The sequence below is a fragment of the Ictidomys tridecemlineatus genome, chromosome 8 (assembly GCF_052094955.1).
Source record: "Ictidomys tridecemlineatus isolate mIctTri1 chromosome 8, mIctTri1.hap1, whole genome shotgun sequence".
NCBI classification, from domain to species: Eukaryota; Metazoa; Chordata; class Mammalia; order Rodentia; family Sciuridae; genus Ictidomys; species Ictidomys tridecemlineatus.
In genome coordinates this window covers 15,067,714-15,092,184 of record NC_135484.1, presented here as the reverse complement: position 1 = coordinate 15,092,184, position 24,471 = coordinate 15,067,714, and the positions used below count along the sequence as shown (strand labels likewise).

The 24,471-nt window shown below is 38.9% G+C and overlaps 1 long non-coding RNA gene across 2 annotated transcripts in view; it reads right to left on the bottom strand.

Annotated features, from left to right (window-relative positions):
- Positions 1 to 24,471, bottom strand: part of LOC144365993 (uncharacterized) — a 26,861-nt gene extending 2,390 nt beyond the window's left edge. Inside the window, exons 1-3 of one of the 2 annotated variants that reach the window (XR_013424771.1) lie at positions 24,114 to 24,471; positions 23,567 to 23,638; positions 13,297 to 13,362 (exon numbers count right to left, since the gene is read on the bottom strand). This is a non-coding gene — a long non-coding RNA (uncharacterized LOC144365993). The remainder of the gene's footprint in view (positions 1 to 13,296; positions 13,363 to 23,566; positions 23,639 to 24,113) is intronic. The other variant, XR_013424770.1, reaches the window with a different exon arrangement.

The following is a 24,471-nucleotide window of genomic DNA, read 5'->3' as shown; positions in this document are numbered from 1 at the left end:
CAGAACGTGTGTAGAGGCCGGTGTGAGTTCGGGAATAAAGAATTGCTGTTTGAATCTACAAGGTGTGTGGTAGCTCGTGATTCTATGCCCAGCCAAGACTGCGGCACCCATGGGAGAAAGAGGAACATCTTAAAATGTCTACTAAATTGTCTTTTCTATTAAAAAAAAAAAAAGTTTGCAAACCTCTATTGTGAAGAGCAAATGCTGACAGTACTTCAATATTTCAAGAGCTTTGACGTCCTCCATACCATACCACTTTCTCTAAGTGGACAGTAGTAACCGCATTTAATTCTTTCATCCAGAAAGAGGTTACAGTAAAAGGAATTGCTTAACCATTTTTGTGCTAATTTACATATATCAATATGAATTTATTTTAACTTAAACTTTGTCCTGAGGATAAGTTCTAGAGCTACTCTATGCATTCCAATACTTTTTTTTTAAGGTATGAAGACATAAGCACACCCTCACCTTTATGTTTTTACCATTTTTTGTTTGTTGTGTATTTGTTTTGTTTCCTTACAAATAATTTACAGCATGGGACTCCAAAAATATCATGAAATTGGGCTACATTAAAAAAACTGATAGGTGTGGTGGCACACACTAGTAATACCAGCATACCCAGGAAACTGAGGTAGGAGGATCACAAGTTCTAGGCCACATTGGACAACTTACCAAGATCGTGTCTCAATTTTTTTAAAAAAGGAGAGACTGGAAGTATAGCTCAGTGATAGTGGAATTGCCTAGCATGGATTGCCTAGCAATCTCTAGTACTGCCAAATTTTTTTTGACAATTGCAAAATATGACTGCATGATGCAGGAGAGAGATTTCTTCTATTTCCTCCTTAGTGCTTATGTGGGCTCTTTGGCTAGATTTAGGAGCACAATTAATAGATGAACTGATAAACAAGAAAAAAGCATAAATTGCATTAATTTTACATGCACATGGGTATCTTCACAAGAGAGTGAAGTATGAAGAAATAGCCAAATATTAATCTTTTATATGTTTTAGACAAAAGAACAAAATTATTTGTGAAGTCATTTCAAGATAAATGGATATCTGGACTGGGGTAGGAAATTCTAGGGATGTTACTAAGTGATATGGGGGAAGGAGACAGAAGCGAGGGGAAGATAAGGGTTACTTCAGAATTTGAGATCACTGCAGCCAGAATTATCAGTCACTGGTAATCAAATTTATTTTCAGCTTTGGTATGTGAAGGACAACCCTCCCCAAGGAATCTTTATGACTTGTTGCATGTAGGAAAGTACAGGCCTCTGAAGTTACAATTCCTCAAGTAATTTCAGCTTAAAGTAATCAATATACTAGTTCAGCATACTGAGATGGCAATCTATGAAAGTATAAATTAAAATTTGGGATGTTTGGTTTATAGCATATTGGAAAGCTCTTTTGCAGGAGATAAGTTCCTTTTTTGGGAGATTATTCTAAAATTTAGTATGTAAAACCATTGTCTATTTGAGCCCTTGAGGTATAAATTGTCAGCTCTATAGAGTGCTGGGAAATTTTCAGATGTTCAAAACACTTTTAATGATTGAATAAACAGAGCTTAAAAATTTGTTTTGAGCCCAAAGCATGAGAAAAACACTTTCAGATCAGTAAGAACAGGCAACTAAGTTTCCTTTTAAAATTCACAGTACCCTCAACTTGATATCATCCAACTTCTTTTAGTGTCCCTGGAGTGTAAATCAAGGGAAGGTAGCATTTTAGAAGGTCTGAACCTTTTTCATCTCTTGGCTGGTAGAATTCTAGAACATTTTCTCTGGATTTTTCAAGCAACTGTAAATCTGAGCATTCACTTGAGCACGGAAGGGGAGGGTTATCTTACTTTCCTTGGAATTCCATTTAGACCCAAATGCCTTTCCTGATGACTGCTTCTGAGAGGTGAGGAGAGCAGAGAACAGAGGTGGCACCCTGCATGCAAGGGGGAGGGTAAGGGCACACAGAACACTGACATTCTCAGGGCCAAAAGACCAACTTGATTACCTCACAATCATGGTGCATGCCCATGCACAAAGTCCATGTTATGTATCTACAAAAAATGCCAAAACTCTCCTCTCCTGACCATGGCTTATTCAGAAGCATCATACAATAGGAAAGGAAGAGAAGCAGACAGCTCCGGCTCTTTAGTCCAAAACTGTGTTTATTTAGCTCAGCATAAAAGAACAGGGCTTGGACAGTGATCAGAACTTCTGCTTGATGGGGCAGACACAAGCCCCCAAATACCCTACTGTTTGTGTAGCAATGTATGGCTCTCCACACAGTTCCCAGGGAGCCATCCAACAAAACCATGGCATAAGCAGATTCCTATAGACCAGTTCAATCAGACCCGGTAAAATCTTGGCCCAGGGGGTGAATCTGGCTGGTGCAATTTTTTAATATTTATTTTTTAGTTGTAGTTGGACACAATACCTTTATTTTATTTATATGTGGTGCTGAGGATCAAACCCAGGGCCACGCATGTGCTAAATGAGCGCTCTACCACTGAGCCATAATCCTGGCCCCCTGGTACAATTTTTAAAGGGTTTAAATATAAAAATCCAAATTCCTAGCTTTTTAAAGAAAGAAGAAAAATAAAAAGATCTGACCTATTTGAACCTGGCTTGCAGTGAGACACCCCTGTGAGATCAAAGGAGGGCATCCAGAGGTGAAAGTCACCATAACAGGTAGCAACTGACCTTGACCTTTGGGGGAGACACTTCTTTGTTTCTTCTCCCCTACTGATGAATGGACATGGTTAGTGGACTTCAAGTAACCACAGGGCACTGAACACAGATGCTTTAGCTAGAAAGCAAAGGCTCTCCTCTTAAGGTAAAATACATGCATGTTAGAAAGTGTGCAGAACATATTGCTTTACACCTGGCCCGCCTCACTAGTTAATCCTATCTCCTTGGCCTCCTTAAGCCTCTGGGCAGACTTCATGGAAACTGAATAGTCACTCCTCCATTCTCCTTTACTGTTAATGAACTCACTGAAGGTTTAAACTGTGGTTTCTATTCTGTTTCCTAGACCATCATCTCTAGCTCAGACTCCTTTCTCAGGTGCAGGACAAATTTTTTCTCCAGGTCATCTCTGCCTGAGTTGTCCAAAGCTATCATTTCCCCTGCCCTTGGACATTCCTCAGAGGCTCCTTCTCTAGTGTGCACTTTTGGAGTTGTTTTGTTCTGTTGGTGCAGGGAACTGAACCCAGAACTTTGTTTTGTGCATGCTCAACACATGTTCCACTCCTGAACTACCGCCACCCCAGCCTCTGGGGTACAGTCTTTTTCTTGGATGATGACACCTTCCTAACTGGCTGTCTGATCACTATCTTCCCCACTCCCTGTCCTGTCCACCTCTCTGTTCCTAATTGTAGTCAGCTTACTGTGTCTGAACACAAGCAGAATACAATCCTCAACTAAGCCCTGCTCAGTCTGCCTCTACCCCCTAGGACCTGCTTGCTCTGCCTGCAATGATCTTCCCCTGCCATCCAAGAGAAAGTCTGCTTAATCCCCAACATTTGAGATCAGAATAACTTGCGAACTGTCAAGGGGTTTTACTCAGCTTGCAAGCTAGCACATTAGTCTGCTTCTCAGACACTGGCAGAAGACACAGGACTCCCAGGTCAGAGATAGAGCAGGCAGATGGAGCTTCACATTTGCATTGGTTCCTCTTACTCCTCCAGACTCACTGCAGCCCAGGTAGTGCTACATGCACCCTGAGCTTAGAAATTCTGGGTCTTAAAGGGGGCAACTAGCAAACCTGCCCTCATTCACAAATGAACTGCTGCATGGAAGCTTGTGTCATTTGGAATGCAAATGTTTGTGCTGACTGCTGTCACCTTCGTTCAGTGAAGGTGTTGGCACTAGACTTACAGTCTTCTTATCACCCCATACACTCACCACTCCCATACACTTCTTTTATCCTAAGTGGCCTCCATATTTTGATGGAAGACCAAGACAATATCCTGGCCTCTCAGTTCCTTGACTTGCTCACCACTGTTGACCTCCATCTCTATTCGTTTTCATCACTGTGCCAAACCACACTGAATAGAAACTGCAAAGAATAGAAACTGCCTCGAGCAAACTGAGATCATTAATTTGAGATATTCCTTTTTCTTTACCCCTTCCTTCTCTTCCTGGTGTTGATTTTTTTTAAAAAAATGTGGCAAAATACATATAATACAAAACTTACCATCATGACCAGTGACAGTTCAGTAGCAATAAATACCCTCAGATTGTCATGCAACTATAACCACCATCTATCTCCAGAACTATTTTCATATTGCAAAACTAAAACTTTGGCCAGGTATGTTGATATCAGCACACCTACGATTCCAGCAGCTCAGGAAGCTGAGGCAGGAGGATCACAAGTTCAAAGCCATCCTTAGCAATGTAGCAAGGCCCTGTCTCAAAACATTTAGAAATTTAAAAAAAAAAAATAGAAAGGGTTGGGGATGTAGCATGAAGCAACCCTAGGTTCAATCATTAGAACAAAATAAAAACAAAACCTTAGGCTTGGAGTTCATTAAACAGCTACACTTATCCCAAAACTATTCCCCAGGCCCTGGCAATTTCCATTTTACTTTCTGCTTCTATGAATATTATGATTTCTCTATGTATCTCATATCAGTGGAATCATATAGTGTTTCTCTTTCATTTAATGCTACAAATGTCCCTCTAAATACTTCTTTGGCTATATCCTGCATACTTTGATAGGTTATGTTTTTGCTTTCATTATAGTTTATAATTTCCCTTGAGATTTTCTTACTCTACCATGGATTGATTAGAAATGTTATTACATTTTTAAATATTGGGAGAATTTTCTAGAAACATTTGTATTATTGAATTATAGCTTAATTCCAATGTGGCCAGAGAATACACTTTCATTTAAATTATTTCAAATTCATTCAGTCTGTTTTATGGCCTAGAATAGAGCCACTCCTGACAGATCTTCCATGTGTACTTGTAAACAACATGCCCTCTGTGTTCTGGGACAGGATGGTCTCTGAAGATCAACTTGGTGGACAGGATGTTTAGGACTTCTATATCCTTACTGATTTTGTTGTCTACTAGGTCTATCAGTTACAGAGAGGAATACTAAATTTACAACTATAACTGTGGACTCATCTAGTTCTCCTTGTAGTTCTTTCATTTTTACTACATTGACTTTAGCAAACTTTAAGTGTCGGGAGAAAAAAAATTATCAGAAGAATAAATGTTAACTCTCAGAGCTGACTAGGAATTCCAAAGCACCAGACTCAAAACAGGCTAGAGGGGGGACAAAGTAAGGATAAATTGCCTACCTTGAACTTCCTGTTTTTTGGGTAAAAAATAAACCTTTTGTTTTAACCACTCACTGTAAGTCAGGTTTTTCTGTTCCTTGCAGCCAAATGCACATCTCACAGTACACTCTCTCGAATTTTCTCCTACTCATATGGCTTTAACTTCTTTTTAGACTTATATCCTCTATTTTTTTGTTTGTATTCTTTGATGCTATTCTAGATCTTTCACTTTTAGATCACTCTTGGTGATCATATCCACAAACATAGGCTTAAGTTCCCTCTTTGTGTTTTGGTGCTATATAGTTATCAAATTTATTTCTCCATGTTAAAACTTTCTCCTGAGCTACACAGCCATGGATGGTTTCAACTTCTCCCTCCAGATATCTCCATTTGCACATCCCAGAGGTATGCCAATCTTGGCTGGTCCACATCTGCTGCTTCTCTCCCCTGGTCTCCTTCTGTGAACAGCACCGCTCCCCCATGTGTAGATAGATAGATAGATAGATAGATAGATAGATAGATAGATAGATAGATAGATAGATAGATAAGTAGATATTGCTTAACTAAATTCAGGTATATATTGCTGGAACCTGGGGCTTCATCTCTGATAATTTCCTTCCATGCACCCTCTATGCCAATCAAATACCAAATGCAGCTAACTTCTCCTCTTAAATATTTCTTGAATCCATTCACTTTCCACCATCCCACTGGACCATCGCACACCCAGGTACTCATCATGTCTTTCCCCAGTTACTAGCACGGGTTCCAGATTTGTCTACTGACTTCATTTTCCATTTTCCACACGGTTACTGGGAATCCTTCTAAATGCACATACGAGGGTGCCACTCTCTACTGCTCTCAAAATACAATGCCAACTCCTTCCTCTGGTTACCTGACCTGCCACGAGGTGGCCCTGTGTGCCTTTTCAGCCTTACTTGTCACTGTTCTTCATTTTCTCCAACTCTGTTTCTGGAATAACTTGCAATACCTCAAATTCATCACCACCTCCTGCACTCCCAGCTCTTGCTCATGGGATTCCTGTAGCCACAGCATTTATTTCCAACAGCAACTCTTCCCTTGGTTCAACTCCTAACCATCTTTAAGTCTTGCCTTCAAGTGCCACCTCCTTCAGGAAGCTTTTTGTGATTGTCTTGGTCTAGATGGGTGCCTTCTCGATACTCTTACAAGACTCAGAGCTACCAAACTTGTGGTTTTCCATTAACATGCTATGTTCTACATGGTTCTACACAGTGAACTCAGTGTCTGTCCTGTTCATAGGTGACCTCTTAACTGCATGCTCAGTACAGAGCTCAGTGAGTAAAGACACTTACACTCTCCATATGTATATTATAAATATATGTCTATATATATTTAGTACTAGGGATTAAACCCAGGGGCACTTAACCACTGAACCGCATCCCCAGCCCCTTTTATATTTTATTTAGAGACAGGGTTTCACTATGTTGCTTAGGACCTTGATAAATTTCTAAGGCTGGTTTCGAACTCATAATCCTCCTGACTCAGCCTCCTGAGTTGCTGGGATTACAGGCATAGACCATCATGCCTGGTATATATAAAATAGCATTAAATTCAGATATATATTGCTTAACTTATACTGAAAACAAAAACTTTCTTGGACATATGTCCAAATGTTATTTCAAAGTGCACTGAATGATCTGTACACTCCAGCAAAGAACATTATTGAGTTAATTTTAAAAGGCTTCAACAAAGTAGGCCCTTTCTTCCTATCATAGCTGACTTTTCCTAAATAATTATTTGAGTTTTGGGCAAACAGGTTTAAACAGATCTCTCAAAATGAGGTCACAAAACAACTATGAAGCGAACCTGGAAATATGAAGGGTTCTGCACTTACTTCTGTCTTTCTCCTCTTCCTAGTCTATCCTGCAGGTGTATATTATCAATGTGTGAGAGCCCCAGTATCTCCCCTGGAAGGTGGGCACTCAGGCTTGGGCTCGGGCCACGCTGACTTCAGGGCCTGGCCTGGAGCTGTGAGAAAGAACGAAGGGAACGGAGGCCCCGGGATCCACCCCATCATCATTCTAAGAGTCAAGTAAAATATTCTAACTGGCCCCATGAGCACAGGCACTTGTGATCCTGGCCTTTCAGATCATTTTAAAAATTTATGTATTATGAATCATAATAGGGCAGCCTTTAGACAAATGTCAAACATTGTAAGAAAATGATGGGCTATTAAATGTCCTACATTTCCTCGGACATGGTATTCTAGTTTGGCCATTATTTTTGTAATTAGGGCAGAGAGGGAAACCTAAGTAGTTTAATAGAGTTTACTGTGACCAACAAATGTCTGATTCAAACATGTTATTACCTTAATGCCAAGAAATCCAACAACTCTTTCACCTAAAATTGCTTAAGGTTAGAAAACATTACATTGTTTAAAAATAATGTGGCCTCCAGGTCAAGAAAGCATGGTTATACTTTAACCTACCATCTAACTGAAAGATGTAGTGTGTCACTTTAAAATTGTGCATTGACTGAGCCTCTGGTGATTGTGTTAGTCAGCATTCCATTGCTGTGACGGGTACCTGAGATAAACAACTTTGAAAAAGAAGAGGGCTCTTGCTTTCTGAGGTTTTAGCCCATGATTGTGCACCCAGTTTGCTTTTTTCTGTTGCAACAGTACCTTGTGGCAGAAGCCCCAGATAGGACAAAGCTGCTCACCTCTGAGTGGCTGGGAAGCTAAGAGATAAAGTGGGTGGGGCCCCAATATCCCTTTAGGGCATCTCCAGTGAACTAACTTCCTCCTGCTAGACCCGCCCCTTAGGAGTGCCACAGACTAAGAACCAAGCCTGTTGGGACACAACCAAAGCATAACAAGTGAGGACTGAGACGAGCACCAAGATGCCCTCTACAGAACAGCTCTGCAACATCCACGTATTGCCTGAGTCACTTCCACATTAGTGATTTTCCATAACAAGTTAGTTTCTGTGGCTCCCAATTCCATTAAGTTTGGTTTAGGTCTATGGTTTGGATTTTTCTGTTTTTGTTTTTGTTTAGTACTAGGGATTAAACCCAGGGGTGCTTTGCCACCTAGGCACATCCCCAGCCCTTTTTATTTTATTTTATTTTTTAAATTTTAAGACAGGGTCTCACTAAGTTGCTGAGGCTGGCCTATTTTTGGTCATCTACCTGCCTCTGCCTCCCAAGTTGCTGGGATTGCCCGTGTGCCCCACCATTCCAGTGAAATGTTTTTAAGATTTTAAGTTGACAGCTTTTTCTATTCAATTTTTCATCCATACATAGTATTTAATTAGTGCTCTCTTCCTTTTTGGAAACTGCTAGACCATGAATATTTTTACTTTTATAATCAGAAATAAATTGTATACATGTTATTTATGTATATAATTAGAGAGAGTGTTTCACTATGTTGCCTAGATTGGTCTCAAATTCATGAGCTCAAATGATCATCCCACCTCAGCATCCAGGTTTAGTATACATATTTTCAAAGACCCACAAAGCTTACCTCAGAAGCCATTTGGGGGAGAAGAATAGCAGCTTTGTTGAGACAGAATTTAATTAAACATTAAGAAAACAAACAACCCAATCAACAAATGGGCCAAGGACCTGAACAGACACTTCTCAGAGAAGGATATACAATTAATCAAAAAATACACGGAAAAAATGCTCACCATCTCTAGCAATCAGAGAAATGCAAATTAAAACCACTCTAAGATACCAAATCAGTCCAGTAAGAATGGCAGCCATTAGGAAGTCAAACAACAACAAGCGCTGGCGAGGATGTGGGGGAAAAGGCTACACTCGTACATTGCTGGTGCGACTGCAAATTGGTGCAGCCAATTTGGAAAGCATTATGGAGATTCTGTGGAAAGCTGGGAATGGAACCACCATTCGACCCAGCTATGCCCCTTCTCGGGCTATTCCCAAAGACCTAAAAAGAGCATACTATAGGGATACAGCTACATCAAGGTTCATAGCAGCACAATTCACAATAGCTAGAATGTAGAACCAACCTGGATGCCAGTCAATAGATGAATGGATAAAAAAATGTGGCATTTGTACACAATGGAATATTACTCAGCACTAAAAAATAACAAAACCATGGCATTTGCAGGGAAATGGCTGGCATTAGAGGAGATTATGCTAAGTGAAGTTAGCCAGTCCCTAGAAAAGAAATGCTGAATGTCTTCTTTCATATAAGGAGGGGGACTCAAAACAGAGCAGGTGGAAGAGCATGAAAAGAAGATTACCAATTAGAAGGGACAAGAGGTGGGAGGGAATGGGAGAGAGAAGGGGAATTTCATGGAAATGGAAGGATACCCTCATTGTTATACAAAATTACATATAAGAGGATGTGAGGGGAAAGGGGAAAAAAGGAGAGAAATGAATTACAGTAGCTGGGGTAGAGAGAAATTATGGGAGGGGAGGGGACAGAAGGGGGGATAGGGAGGGAATAGGAAAGGCAGCAGAAAATAACAGACCCTAGTATGGCAGTGTGTATCAACTTGGACGTATAACCAATGTGATTCTGCAAACTGTACACGTGGTAAAAATAAGAATTCATACCCCACTTGAATCAAATGTATGAAATATGATATGTCAAGATCATTGTAATGTTTTGAGCAACCAATAAAAATTTAAAAAAAGAAACAAGAAGAGACAAGGCCCATATTAAAGAGATTTAAAAATTCTACTGAAATCTATAAGAAAATGTTTGAATGAATTATGAGGTATTAAAAGAAGTACAAACTTAATATCTTGCATAGAATTTATCACCCTATGTTTATAGACTCAAAAAGCTTTCATTATTTTAACCTTCAACTGTGTTTTAACAAAGCCACATTATTAAGGGCTCTCTACTTCTGGCTTATTCTTTCTTACTCAGTCTTTTCCCCCATATGAGGTCCTCACCACCACAGTCGTCAATGGCTGACCTTGCATTATAATTCAAGGATCACTCTATGGAACATCTTCTCCACTGATTGACTGTATTCAATTGCACTTCACAGCAGGAAATGTATACAACACAGCTTTATGTTGTTCACAATATCTACCACAATACCTTGTGCTTTTGGGGCACTGAATATATGTATAAGGATACCCTTATGATTATTGGATGCTTCTTGTCACATGTGCTCGTGAATGAGCCAGGGTTTTCCCTCCATATCCCCCATAGTTTCCAGGAACATTCCAAACATATTTAGAAGAAGAGAAATGCTTTCATTTGGATGGTCAGTTTCGAATACAGTAGGTAGGTATCTCTCTCAGATAGAAATATAAAATGGCAAACAGCTGTGGTCAGAGTGAACCATGCCAGAAGACTGAATCTGAGTGATGAGAAATGCCTTTCAGCAGGAGGAGCAACCACCACTGGAACCAGATTCAAGCCAAATGTGATAGGTCTTACACTGAGAAAGGACCATTATTTGTGATTGAAAACAATAAACAAACACAGAACACCTAAAGAGAAGGAGGCACCCTGCTATAATTTGGATCTGGAATGTTGCCCATGGGTCATGTGTTGAAAGCTTGGACCCCAATCTACCAGCATTCAGAACGGACTCTACAGAAAGGTGAATTGAATCCTGAGCTCTAACCTCATCTGTGGATCAATCCACTGATGGGTTCATGATTGGACAGGACTATTGGGAGTTGGTCAAAACTGTGGGCGGCAGGGCCTAGTTGGAGGGCAGGCCATTGGAGTTGATTCCCTGGACGGGTACATCATATTCCTCAGTCCTCTCTTCCCCTCACCATTTCCCTGATCTCCATGAGTTGAGAAGCTCTGTTTTGAAGCCAGGCTCTCTGCCATGGTAATCTGCCTCACTTCAGGCCACAGCAATGGAGCCTGAAACTGAACCAAAATAAATATTTACTCATTTAATTTTCTCAGGTATGTTGTCAAAGTGATGAAAAAGTCTTCTAACACACACACACACACACACACACACACAGGAGGAATGGTCTAAAGGGAGAAAAGGACACTTGGTATTGTTGACGCCTTCTTCAACAGTAGACACAGCTGGGGTACAGCGTGGATTCTCACTTCAGCAGATGCTAAAAGGGGCTTAAATTTTTATATTAGTCTTTTATGAGGAGAGACTGACTAACACAGGCCTGACTTCTCTCTCAGATTTGGAGATGAATAAGAAGGACCAAGAAGATTTCCTTTTCTAGCCCAGGACACAAATGCAGTCACTAGTTTCTGATAGCAATCGGAGTAATTATGTCTACTTGCTCCGCTATCTTGAAGGCAAGAGACATTATGAGGTGATTCATATAATCCTTAGAATCTATTTAACCATTAATTTTCCAAAAATTATTCCTTTTTTAAAATTTTATTTCTGCCACCTTGAGGTTTTTTTCCCTGAACAGACATAGAGAAAGAACAGCTCAAGGAAAAGAGTCTCCTGAATATGGGCTCTGGGAAGAGAGTAATGGGAGCAAACCCAAACCCCTTCTAAAGGGTAACAAGGAAAACGATCCTAAACAAAACAAAAAGCAAATATGAACAAAGTGGCAGCAGGCTCTATTTGTTGGCCACTTTCTCTGCACCAGCCATCAGGTGAGAACTACACACTATGTTGTCATTTACTGTTCAACTCATGCTTCTGAGAGAGGTTTTATAAATGCATTCTGTCAGTTTAGCTCCAAAATTGCTTTGGTCCCAAATTGGTATGTCTGTTACAGCCCACGTGCTTCATCTCTTTGCTTTGTCCCCAACTCTACAAAACTGCCTCCTCATTAACTTGTTGGAATGTAAACACCTTGGAAAGCAGGGCCTTATCTTAACTCCTTCTGATCCTTAGAGGTATGGGAATTAAATTTAGGATTGTTACTGCATAGTAGAAAATTTCTCAACTTTCTATTTCACTCTGTACTCTTGAAACCTGGATTATATTTGGCACTGATAAACAACAATAGGTTAAGTGAACATCAACCTATGGGCACTAAAACAAATTTTCTTAAGTGAAATTTAAGCGGAATTTTTGAGCACTTAAATAAACTTCAATCAGAATTAACAAGGACCAAATAATGTTAAAATGAACTCGAAAATGTATAGATTAACAGCAAAAATTTACTTTTGGAAAGGGTAAAGATGGTTCTTTAGTGAAATCTAATCCACATTATAATTTGAATTCTGAGACTGATTAAGACTTTGTGATGGTTAATTTTATGTGTTAACTCGCCTGGGCTACGATGCCCAGATACTTGGCCAACTTTTATCCTGGCTGTGTCTGTGCTGGTGTTATGGGGTGAGATTTACTTTTGAATCGGGGACTTTTAGTTAAATAGATTCCATTCTCTAATGTGGAGCGAGACCTCACCTCGTCAACTGAATGCAACTGAATGGGACAAAAAGCCCACCTCTCCCAGACAAGAGGGAACTGTCCAGTGAACTACCTTTGGATTTCACCTACAACATTGATTCTTCCTGGCTCCACAGCACACTGCCTTGGGACTCAAACTAGGACACTTTCCTGGATCTCTAGCTCCTCCCAGCCACCCCTGCCCAATCCCGTGAGCCAATAGCTGACAGGCAAGTGCAGGGAAGAAGCAGGGGCCCTGCAGGGGGTGAGTGTGCTACTGGCTGCAGGTCCCTGGTCAAAGCGCAGGACAGGCTTCTGAGTTTACAGGCAGGAAGGGATGATTGGAGGTTGGTGGAGCCCCAGGAACCCCGCGCTCTGAGGAATTCTGAGCGCTAGGGTCATAATTGACCCCGGGGCAGAGAAGTGGATGGTGATGGACGCGCTTCTCAGAGCTGGTCCGATGGCTCGCTGAAGTGGCCACGATGTCGGCCTGGTTTGGAGGCCTGGGCTCAGGCTTGGGCCACTTCTTGGCTCAGGTGGGGAGCAGCTTGGCTTTCCTCACCGGCCATAGCTCCACCCTCACCAGGGACATGCTTCTGGATGACTTAGGAGACCCAGAAGCAGCTTTACATCATTGTCGGAGAAAGGAAATGGAAACTACTGATTCCACACTAAGATGTGAGAATGAAAGACCGAAAAAGTATTGTACTGACCTGGAAGAAAAGCATGAAGCGCCAGAGCTACAAAGAAACCATCAGTCTGTAAGTTGCCAAGATCAACTGCAACAGAAAGAGGTAGAGATCAGCCATCTTAAAGCAGGACAGACTGTACTGCAAGATCAAATGTTCCAACTACGGGCAGCTGCTCAATCAGTACGCTCGGGAGCTTGTGGTGTGCCAACAACAACCGCACCGGCTCCGTTCGGTTCCCTGATCGGTAGTCATTCTTCAGCCTTTCGTGATGATGACACGGACTTTAGTGACATAATTGTATCACAACAAGAAACAAACAGATTATCAACTGAAGTTGCAAAACATGAATCTGAAGTTGGCCACTCGAGGCAGATTGCTGAGGCTCAGGGAACACACCATTCTGACTCAAGTGAAATCTGCAAAGTACTAAATACTATCAAGACTCTTCAACCAAACCAAAGTCCAGACATAGATGATCATCAGCATGAAATTTCAGTTTGGGAGCAGAGTTCTACTGTGGCAGAAAAGGGAAGAACCCTTCCTCAGCATTCAGCAGTGGAAGAAGTGTTCAGGCTTCAACGAGCCCTGGCTGATGCGGAGAAGGAAACCGTGAGACTAAATGGTTTAAACCAGGATAACCATCTTGCTGAAGACAATCTGAAACTTAAAATGCATGTTGAAGCTTTAGAAAAAGAGAAGTCATCATTGAGTCAAGAAAAAGAGGAACTTCAGATGTCACTGTCAAAATTGAGCTGTGACTATCAAGTCATGAAAAACAGAGCTTCAACAGACGTGAATTTGAATGTACAATTACTAGACTTAAAACTTCACTTGAAGGCAAAGGAGGAAGAACTGAATCAGACTATCAATGAGAAGAAAATGCTGATAGCTGAGTTAGAAGAACTGGATCATCAGAATCAGGAAGCTACAAAGCACATGATTTTGATACAAGATGAGCTATCCAAACAACAAAATGAAGGAGACCTTGTCATCAAGAAGTTGGAACAAGATCTAGATGATGAAAAAAAGAGAGTTCGTCAACTTGAGGATGAGCAAATGAACACATCCCAAGAGTTGCATGTGCAGAAGGAGAAGTTAACTGAGAATGCACAGAGCCTCAGTGATTTGCATTTAACTAAGCAGAAGCTTGAAGGTAAAGTAGAAGATTTAGTAGATCAGCTAAATAAGTCACAAAAAAATAGTTTAAACCTCCAGCAGGAAAACCTTGGGCTTAAGGATCACATTAGACAACTTGAAGAGGAGCTGTCTGGATTTAAGAGTAAGTATCCAACTTCTCTGAACGAAGACTCTAACAGTCACTGGAAGGATGACATGCTTAAAGAACGAGAAGCTGAAGTTAGCAACCTAAGGCAAAATCTTTCTCAAGAGGAACAGCTCAATGAAAACTTAACGAAAGTTGCTGTTGAACTCAAGACGGAAAATGAAATGTTGATTTTAGCACGTGACGATGTAAGGCGTAAGTTGGAAGAATCTATTGCTGCTTACAATCAAATCTCTCAAGAAAGAGACACTATCATGGAGACTCTCCAAAGAGACAAAGAAGAGACTGAAGCCAAACTGCACCAGGCAGAAAAAAGACTGTTGGAAGAAGCAAATAATCACAGGCAGACTATTGAGGAACTCTCCAATGCACACAATTTGAATACCTCTTACTTAAAGCTGAAACACGAATGTGCACTTCAACTCAATCAAGAGAAGGACTTTGAAATAGCAGGACTCAAAAAGAATATTGAGCAAATGACTGCTGATGAAAAAGAAACTGAGGAAATTTTGGCATCTTACATAGAAGAAGAGGAGCGATTGACACAAGTCATAAATGAGAAAGAAGTTTTTATTGAAAAACTCGAAGAAAAAAGTTCACAACTACAAAAGGATTTAGATAAGTGTTCTCAGGCCTTAAGAGAAAATGAAACTTTAAGGCAATCCGTTGAAAGAAAGGACAGAAGTCTTACCTACGTGAAAGCAGAAAACAACTATCTGCGAGTAGAACTGGAAATACTTAGGGAACAGCACAATCAAGCTGTACCAGTGGCTGAGCCTGAAGCTCTTGATGCTATCACAGAACTAGAATTGGAGGTATCTCAACTGAATATAGTCAAAAATCATCTGGAAGATGAAATTCAAGACCATCTGAATATAATTGAAAATCAAAACCAGCGTAAAATGCAACTACTTCAGTCTTTACAGGAGCAGGAGGAGGAAATGGATGAATTTAAGTACAAATATGAGCAGATGAATGCTGCGCATAGCCAGTTAATTTTAGAAAGAGAGGAGGAAATTAAGAACTTGCAGAAAACTATTGAAGAACTAAAAGCCCAGTTGCCTGGAGAGAGAGGAGATGCTCAAACATTGAATTCTTATATTTTTCAAGAGACCAAAGTAAAAATCCTAAGAGAAAACGAGGTTCAACACTTACGGGACCAAGAAGTACAGTGTGCCCTGTCATCAAGTAACCTGAAAAGGGTTCTAGAGCACTTCCAAGAAGAAGAGGAAGCTCTGCATTCTGCCGAATTAGCCAAAGAAAAACAGTCAACAGCTGAATGGAAGAACAAGGCCGAAAAGCTAGAAGGAGAAGTATCATCACTGCGGGAACGTTTGGATCAAGCGAATGCTCTGTTGGATTCTGCTTCCAGACCGAGAGAAGACTTAGATCTCGAGGAAGAACAGATGGAAGAACTGAAAAAACAAAAGGAGCCCCGAAAAGAAATGTTGGACCACGCACAACAGAAATTGTCGACTTTGGTCAACAGCGCAGAAGGAAAAGTGGACAAAGTCCTCATGCAAAACCTTTTTATCGCTCATCTCCAGACACCAAAAGGCAAACATCCTGAAGTATTGCAGTTGATGGGGAGCATCCTGGACATTCCAAAGGACGAAATGGAGCACTTGCTGAATAAAGATTTTGGTGGTGTCAGTAAGTGGATGAGGAGTTGGCTTGGAGGGGCTTCAAAAAGTGTCCCCGACATACCTCTGAAACCAAATCAACAACCTGTGCTTCAGAGTTCTTTTCCAGAACCCTTTACCAGGAAATGTTAAAGATGGAGCCAAATTAAGAGCTGGCAGAAGCACCAACGGGAATCCACTCTTGGTTCCACGTTCTGCAGCTGTGCCTCTTAGTAACCTAGCTGGAGTTGGACTTGGTGGACCTGGGCATGCTCTTTTTAAACCCACCTTTACACCGTTGCCAGTGTCCCCGGACAATAGGGCCAGAGCTGTACTCCAGGATCTTCTAAATATTTAGCATTATTCTAAAGAAGCCATGACCCTTTTTTTATGTTTTACAGCATGGCCTTTTGAAAAAGTACTCATGTGTTTGTAGACAAAAAGAGAAAGCAAAACAGCTGGTATATGTAAGTGGATAGCTACTGGGTATTTTATTTTATTTCTTTGGTTGTTGTTGTTGTTGTGATTTTTTGCTATAGTACTTTTAAAAAAATTTGTTTTGTTTTTTGTAGCACTTTTTGTTTATAGAATTTTGTTCCAATGTAGCAGATAATCATCACCAGTTATCAATTCTGATGTACTTTAGCGAGCAACTGTACAGAGCAGCCTTCTTGAACCACTAGTTCCAACCTCACTTAATGGCATTAAGATAAAAACGATACATGTAATTACAGGAAACAAGAAAAACCCAACCCATAAGAAGGATGTCTCCGATTTAGAGTACATGAAAACCAAATATAGTGTTGCAAAACGTTGAGAATATTTACTTTATCCAAGATAACATTGTACAACTACCAAGCGAAAATTCCAATGGGGAGGACCTAAACAGGAAGCTTAGTGGATAAATTCTAAGATGCCTTGAATCCAAATTCTATGACCCCTATCCATTTTGCTGATTTCCATTTCTCTACGAAAGTCACTTCACATTAATTCAGTTTTCCAGATGATAAATATGTCCAGAAGGAAGAGTATTTCTATGAGTCAACCCCAAAGTGGGATCACGTGATCCATTGCCAATGGAAAAGTTAATTAGTAAGAATGTATCATTAAATATCTGGACTGCTTATCTACATACTATTGGGGGCTCTACAATAATTCTTATAAACACATTTTATAAAACATTGGATCAAAACAAGTTGGGGAGAGAAATAAGCTAACAACAGTTTTTGAAAGATGAAAAGCTTTAAAATAGGAGTAGTTACAACCTTTTGATAAATTAAGGTAAAAGATGAATCAAAAGTTTCTAGCTTAAGTAGGTGAAATCAGAGAAGAGAAAAAGCAGATTGCATAGCACATACTTCTCCGACACCTGTAGTTTCTAAAACCATTCAGAACCTTTTTATTAAAATTAATTTAAACAAAATTTAATATATTTTAAAATATAAATTATACTATCATTTAATATAAATTAATCTAATTTAAATTAATCTTATTAGTAGTATTATTTAAATTTCTTTTATTAATACTATGGTTTGATCTAAATTTATTTTATTAATTGATATTGTTTATATTAAATTATAAATAAATATTAAATTTATTTATAATTTAATATAAATTCCATTTATATTAAATTATAGTATGATTTATATTTAAAAATTCGTTAAATTTTATTTAAATTAATACAATTTAACAAAGTAAATTTAACATAATATAGATTGAATTATTTAATATCGACTATATAACTTAATATAAATGTCAATAAAGTTAATTTTAATAAAAATGCTCTTAGTTGTTTTGGAAATTACAGGTGGCAGTGAAGTATTAGCAATATTATCTTCTTTTTTCTCCTCTTTGATTTTACCTAACTTACGCTAGAACCTTTTGGTTTATCTTTTGTTTTACTTTACAAAAATAAAAAAAAGGAAGAAGTAGTAGTAGCTACACACATATCAGCTTTTCCTTTCTTATTTCTAAATTTCACTTTAACATTTACATTATTTTACCAAAATTAAGATGCCATTAGTTGTTAGGCATGAACAAAATCACTGAAACAACAACTGGAGGACGCATCCCAAAGTCACATTGGCTAAGTACTCAAAACATATAAATGTCTGAGAACTGATGAGCTCTGATAGTAAAGTTTCCAACCTATGAAAAGTTTCCAAATGCTATGGAAAATGATGACATTGCTCTTTTTGTGTTTTTAAGCTGAGAACCTAAGGTATGTTATCAGAAATTGTATGTAACTCAAGTCTTTAAATTTCTTATTTTTCCTGTACTGTAGACAAAGAGACTCACAATTCCTTGAGCTCTACTAGCATTTTAGTGACAGGAAAAAATTCAATGATGCATAGTTGTTTATCTGCATTCAATGTCTATCAATCTTACATACTTTGGGAAGGGTCACAAGCCACAGCCCTTATGCCTCCTGCTCTATTTCAAAGCTTCCAACATCAGTTGCAACAATTCTAGGAAACACTGGGAATAAATACTCTATGGTACAAAATGCACAATTACTTTTATTTGAAAGCATCTCTAAGACATGAGTCATTAGGTGACTTTCTTGTTCTAAGTAAATTTACTGAATTATTATTAAGTGATAACATAGTAAGCCAAAATGAAAAATGAAAGCATATGCTTCAAATCAGAGCAAGGAAGAAATAAGAAGGTATGATGTGTGGTAAAAATACACGAACATGCAAATATTATCCAGCCTTCTTACGTCAAATTTCCTCTTTTTTATTTATTCATTTTTTGGAGGTTACATTCTTGCATGATATGCATGGAACAACTTTTGGGGGGATATAATCAGAAATTCAGCACTAAAATCTGCCTTCCTGTAACATCACACGGCTTACTCCTGAGAAGAATATCAAACTATATATTTGGCTTCGACTTGCCAAATTACTTGGAATCTTATTCCAGTAGACTTCACATGGTTGGGAAAAGCAGAGTTCAGATTTGTCATGAGAGATTTTTATATATTCTGCTCACTCCATTGTGTCTAGGTGAGCCTTTGGGTTTCAATGCCTGGAAACACACTTCTTATATTTCAGAATTGAAGAGCTCTTGGAAACGGCGACTTCACTGCATTCTTGAGAAAAATATGTTATACAGGTACTCAGAAAATCACAAAGATTAATATAGATTCAAGATTTTTTTTTAAGACAAGGGGTTTAATGGAGAAAACAGCAAGATAGCCTTAGAAATTTCATACTCCCTGCATTCTTAGGAAAAGCTTCTATATTGTAAAGAATAACACAAAACAGAAAAGTTCCTAAGAAAATATTGTGCTTTCAGTTTCCTTGTCTCATAAATTTTATTAAAGTTTCATTAAAGACCCTGTATTTGCTAGCCTTTTTATTAAATACTTTTTTGAGATATTCTATTAATGTCTATGACTGGATTTTATTTGGTCTCACATTAATGTCGCTCCCTGTGACAAAGGGTACATGGGAGGCAGGCAGGATCAGCCTGTCCTCTCCGAGGCACCAGCTGTCCGAACCAGGCTCTGACAGAGGTAGTGAAGGGCACTAGCGTCTCCTGGACTGAGCGAGAGGGTAAGTATCTGAGTAATATTAATTGTGTATAAATGCCACATTTTTTATGCATTCATCTACTAAGTTGTTTCCACAATTTAGCTAATGTGAATTTTGCTGCTATAAACATTGATGTGGCTGTGTCCCTGTAATATGCAGTTTTTAAGTCCTTTGGGTATAGACCAAAAAGAGGGATAGCTAGGTCAAATGGTGGTTCTATTCCCAAATTTCCAAGGAATCTCCAAACTGCTTTCCATATTGGCTGCACCAATCTACAGTCCCACTGACAGTGTAGGAGTGTACATTTTTCCTGAAATCCTCACCAACACTTATTGTTGTTGTCTTCATAATAGCTGCCATTTTCAAAAATCGCTGACATTCTAACTGGAGGGAGGTGCAATTAAACCCCTATCTCTCACCATGCACAAAACTCCACTCAAATGAATCAAGGACCTAGGAATAAAACCAGAGACCTTGCATGTAACAGAAGAAAAAGTAGGCCCTAATTCCAATCATATGGGATTAGTCCCAAAATTCCTTAATAAGACTCCTATAGCACAAGAATTAAAATCAAGTATCAATAAATGAGATAGATTCAAACTAAAAAAGTTTCTTCTCCACTAAACAAACAATCTGGGAGGTGAATAGAGATCCTACATCCTGGGAGAAAAGTTTTGCCCCATCACACATCAGATAGAGCACTAATCTCTAGGATATAGAAAGAACTCACAAATCTAAATACACACACACACACACACACACACACACACAAATAAATAAATAAATAAATAAATAAAATAACCCATTCAATAAATGGGCCACGGACCTGAACAGATACTTCTCCCAAGATGATATAAAATTAATCAACAAATATATGCAAATATGCTCATCATCACTAGCACTTAGAGAAGTGAAAATCAAATCTACACTAAGATTTGAAGTTCAATCTTAAAGGCTGAAAATGAGCATGTTTCACCTCTTTCTCTCCTTCTACCACCAAATCCTCATAGAAATTAGAAGAGGACATTTGAAATGCTCAGTGATCCAAAATAAGAATGAGAATTTCAAGGACTGAACACAAAAATAGATTATGAAAGAGTAGATCAAGTTGAAAAGACAAAAGCAAATATAGAACGTGCAAGAAAACACTTCACTTGCAGAAGCTGAGAGGTAACAGGCTGCTTCATGCTTTCAGTATTACATACCAGGGATCACAGAGCACAGGACAACAATAAGATAGTTATCTGGGGTACCACACCGTGGGGTATATAGAGCAAAAACATGGGAAACCCTGCAGAATAAAAGGCATAAACTGAACATCCCTCTCTCAGAACCCAAACAAGGAACCACCAACAAGCAGGGAGGGATAGAGAAGAGCTGTGTAATGCACTTAAGAAGCCTGACTGAGTAGCTATACCAAGAAGTTGTACCATGCACACAAAACTACATATCATGTTCAAACACACAGGCTACAGCCACCAAAATTTACCATGCCCTAGACCACAATGAAAACGCCAGCCAATTCCGTAAAGGTGTTATCACACACGCTGCAATTCCCTGTGCATCTAAAATTAGAAGAATTTTGACTCCTCAAAAAAAAATCCATATACAATGAAATTAGGGCCATAGAAACAATTCCAAATAATTGTTAGATTAAAGCAAAAATCAAGATGGAATTAAATTAAAATACTATAATAGTCATCTGGTGAGTATGGCAGAAGCAACAGGGATTTAGATATATGTATTTGAAAAGAGATTGAAATCAAACGGCATATGTTTTTAACATAAAAACATAAGAAAATACCTGGATACTGGATAAAATAATGTAAATGTTAAGGCAAAATTTAGAAAAAACAAAGGAAAATCTGATGTGTGTAGCTACTGGGTGTTTTGTCTTCCCATTTTTATCTTGGTAAATTAAGATAAAAGATAAACAAAAGTTTCTAGCTTAAGTTAGGCAAAATGAGAGAGCAGACAAAAGTAGAATATATAGCTAATATTTCTCTGATACCTGTAGTTTCTAAAACCATTAAGAGGATTTTTATTAAAATTAATTTTATTAATATTTTTATTATATACTTAATATTAAATGATTTAATCTATATTAAATGTTATTTAAATTGACTTTGTTAAATTGTATTAATTTAAATGAAATTTAATGAATTTTTAGTATACTGATTTTAAGTCCTTTAGTTATAAACCAATGAGTGGGATAGCTGGGTCAAATGGTGCTTCCGATCCCAGTTTTCCGAGGAATTTTCATACTGCTTTTCAGACCGGCTGCATCAATTTGCAGTGCCACCAGCAATGTATACATGTACCTTTTTCCCCCACATCCTGGCCAACATTTATTGTTGCTTATATTCTTGATGATTGCCATTCTGATTGAAGTGAGATGAAATCTTAGAGTAGTTTTGATTTGCATTTCTCTCATTACTAGTGAAATTGAACATTTTTTCATATATTTATTGATTGATTGTATTGCTTCTTCTGTGAAGTGTCTGTTCAATACCTTGCCCTTTACATTAAAATATATATATATTGTGTATTGCTGGCAAAAATAGAGTATCATTGAATAGTTCCAAAGTTTAGAGACTTCTAAAAAAGTGGCTTTTATACACTTTCATGAGTTGAAAACTAGTTGTATTTCTAATAGAATAGAGCTCAGTAATCACTATGTTGCCATCAAGAAAGCCCTGCAGATGTTTGCCCAGTGGAATGAAAAAAAAAAAAAACAGAATTGAGAACATCATCCAGGCAAATCAGTAGGCAACTGATTCTAGTTCAAGGTAGACAATTAATCTGTTGAAGAATCTACTTTCACGGTTTGTATATAACATTTATGGACTATTTTAAATTCTATTTTAAAAAATATTTATTATTTAACCTTTAGTGGACACAACATCTTTATTTTATTTATTTTTTTAGGTAGTGCTGAGGATCAAACCCCATGCCTCACGCATGCTAGGTGAACGAGCTACTACTTGAGCCATATCCCCAACACTCTCTTAAATTCTTATTTTCACCTTGCTTCTTTATTTCTTCATTCTTTTTTTTTAAGAGAGAGAGAGAGAGAGAGAGAGAGAGAGAGAGAGAGAGAGAGGAGAGAGAGAATTTTACTATTTATTTTTTAGTTATTGGCGGACACAACATCTTTGTATGTGGTGCTGAGGATCGAACCCGGGCCGAACGCATGCCAGGCAAGCACGCTACTGCTTGAGCCACATCCCCAGCCCCTCACCTTGCTTCTTTATGATAATGAGAATTCAAATTTATGGGTAATATATCATTCACTGGTTAATTAAATTCAATGGTTTTTAGACTATTCATAGTATTTGTAACCATCACAATCAATGTTAGAACATTTATTTTTATTGCCCATGCCCAAAGCAACCCTACATTCACTATTGGCTATCACCTCCCAACCCTCCAGCCCCCGACCCCTAGCTATAAGTAGTCACTAATGCACTTCCAGACTCTAGAGATTTGCCTATTTGGAGCATTTCATGTAGATGGGGTCCTACCACTTGTGGTCTCCACAGCCTTCTTAAACATCACTAATGTAGCACTTGCCAGGTAGTTACTACCTGGAACTTCTAAATGGTAGGGACTGGGTAATATTCAACTTTTTGGCCAGTTGTTGGTGTTCAGTAGTGTTCAATAAATATTAAATGAATGTCCCCATTTTAAGGATGAGACAAATACATATTAAAGGAGTTTTGAGACTTGCTCAAGATCATAACAACAGTAGGGGAATGGGTGATTCTAGATTTTAAATATTTACTTGCTTATACAAAATATAACTGTCAATTTATATTCTTGTTTGTAAATTTTTTGATAATACCTACCTCATAGATTGTGAAGATGTTAGTTATTCCTGAATCCTACAAAACCATGACGGGTCAGATGTGGCCATCTTCCTACAATGGAAAATACCGACAATGGGAGAAGATCAAGAACACAATTAGTTGGAACCAGGCAAACTCCCAGCTCTATCAATACACACACACACACACACACACACACACACACACACACACACACACACAGCTCCCCTGGTTGGAAATGGAGACCGGTACTACTCAACTCATGACATTTTTCGGGATTAAACGACATGTTTTTCCAGCACTCAGTGCAGTGTTATTTAGCTAAGTGAAAACGGATGTCTCTAACTTGGACCAGTTTTACTCCCACCTTACTTGAGAATCACAAAATTACATCACTAATGTAGCACTTTACTCAGGAATTGTGAAATTATAAAGTTATAACCTTATTTCCACATCACTTTAAGTTATAAAATTATAAATTATGGTACTTAAAAAGTATCGCTGAGTCAGGGAAGTTGCACAGAGGCTAAGTGACCTGCCTGAGATCAGAACACCCTAGACCACACACCTCAGGACACCTCCAGCGGAATCCATCCAAATCCTCTTATCTAAATTGGATTCATAGCCACTGGTTCTTGGAGGAAGTGAACTGCCATTCGCAGACGGAGGGTGACACCAGCGTTTCAGGCAGAGGGGAGGGTATGCGGCGACAGGGCAGATCTGGGGCCAACCTGATGCCCCACCCTTGTCTGACTTGAATCATGAACCACATTTTGAGCAACTGTTGAAGATGCCTGAAAGCTACCCTGACTTCCAGGCAACTCCAACTAGCAGCCTCGCATCTCGCAGGCCCCCGCCTCCCGACGTCACTAGGTGCAGTGCCCCCTAGGGGCCTCTGCTCCTGAGGAGGAAGAGCCCGGTCCTTT